Here is a 245-nt window from a genome sequence, read left to right on the forward strand (position 1 = left end):
GTCACATATAAAACAATGGTCAACATTGGTCACATATAAAACAATAGTCAACATTAGTCACATAGAAAACAATGGTCAACAGTAATCACATATAAAACAATGGTCAACATTGGTCACATATAAAACAATGGTCCATATTAGTCACATATAAAACAATGGTCAACATTAGTCACATATAAAACAATGGTCCACATTAGTCACATATAAAACAATGGTCAACATTGGTCACATATAAAACAATGGTC

Source organism: Mizuhopecten yessoensis, unplaced genomic scaffold (genome assembly GCF_002113885.1).
Source record: "Mizuhopecten yessoensis strain PY_sf001 unplaced genomic scaffold, ASM211388v2 scaffold715967, whole genome shotgun sequence".
In the NCBI taxonomy this organism is placed as follows: Eukaryota; Metazoa; Mollusca; class Bivalvia; order Pectinida; family Pectinidae; genus Mizuhopecten; species Mizuhopecten yessoensis.